General features: G+C 34.7%; 1 pseudogene; it reads left to right on the plus strand.

Moving 5' to 3' along the window:
• Positions 1–454: 454 nt before the first annotated feature.
• LOC134365451 (U6 spliceosomal RNA) lies at positions 455–554 on the plus strand (annotated as a pseudogene).
• The last annotated feature ends 582 nt before the right edge of the window (positions 555–1,136 follow it).

Consider the following 1,136-nt stretch of genomic DNA (forward strand, 5'->3'; position numbering starts at 1 on the left):
GTTACCAAATTCAAACATAGAGAACCCAAGGAACATTTTTACATTTTTAGTATGAATTTGTTCAAAACATTTGAACATTTTTGTTTGCCTATGAATTAGTCTGTATTTATACTTATGCCTCTAAAGAATTCATTTTAAAAAACCCAAAACATTAAACCCTTTATTGATCCATTCCATAATATAATAGAATATTGGCAGGAATGGGACATAAGTTGAAGTAGATCTAGGCCTTAGGCTGAGTTGTGAGGTAAGCAATGTCTGTCTGTGGTTACCCTTTCACTTCTTTTTTCAATGCCTTTGGTCTATCCCTAGGCAACTTTCTCTGCAGGCGCTAGGTATCTTTATGGTGTCTACTGACTATATAAGGCTCTCCATGGTAGCACCTACTGAGCTCATCTCTCTCTAGGTCATGTCCAGCTTCTGAGTTATTACCCATGTAAAAATCTTAATGTTTTTGCTTCAGCAGCACATATACCAAAATTGTAATGATATAGAGAATAGTAGCATGGTCCCTGTGCAAGGATGACACAAATTTATTCAATATTCATATTTTTATATTACATTACCATTTATCTCAGAAGTGGAGAAAGAGATATGATTGTATCTAAGAAGTGAAGAAAATTACAAATGTATTTCCTATGTTTAAAAAACAGAAGATTCATAGATAGTTTTCTATGGGGAAGGAATAGGTCAGAGGGAACAAGGATATATTTCGCTTTGTAGATTTGAATTTATAACCATGCAAACCATTTACAAAAGTAAATTTTTAAAAATCCCTAAAAATGTAAAATAAATGGAGCAAATGAATTTAACTGTATATACTTAGTAGCATAACTACATGGGGTAAATACAAAGAGTTTCTATAAAGGGATAAAAAGACGACTCCCTGCTCACTCTGCTTCATGCATAATGGCCTCCTTGCTGTTCCTCAAGCAAGCCAAACACACTCTACTTCAGAGAACTGTACTTTCTGTTTCTTCAGCTTGGAATACTTTTCCCCCAGATATCCATTTGGCTCGTATGTTCACTTTGTTCAGGTCTTTGCTCAAATGTCACCTCTTAAGAGAGGCCTTCCTGGATGCGTTATATATTGATAGAATTTGGATATATTGTTTCCCCAGAGCTCATGTAGAAAT

The sequence above is a fragment of the Cynocephalus volans genome, chromosome 1 (assembly GCF_027409185.1).
Source record: "Cynocephalus volans isolate mCynVol1 chromosome 1, mCynVol1.pri, whole genome shotgun sequence".
NCBI lineage: Eukaryota > Metazoa > Chordata > Mammalia > Dermoptera > Cynocephalidae > Cynocephalus > Cynocephalus volans.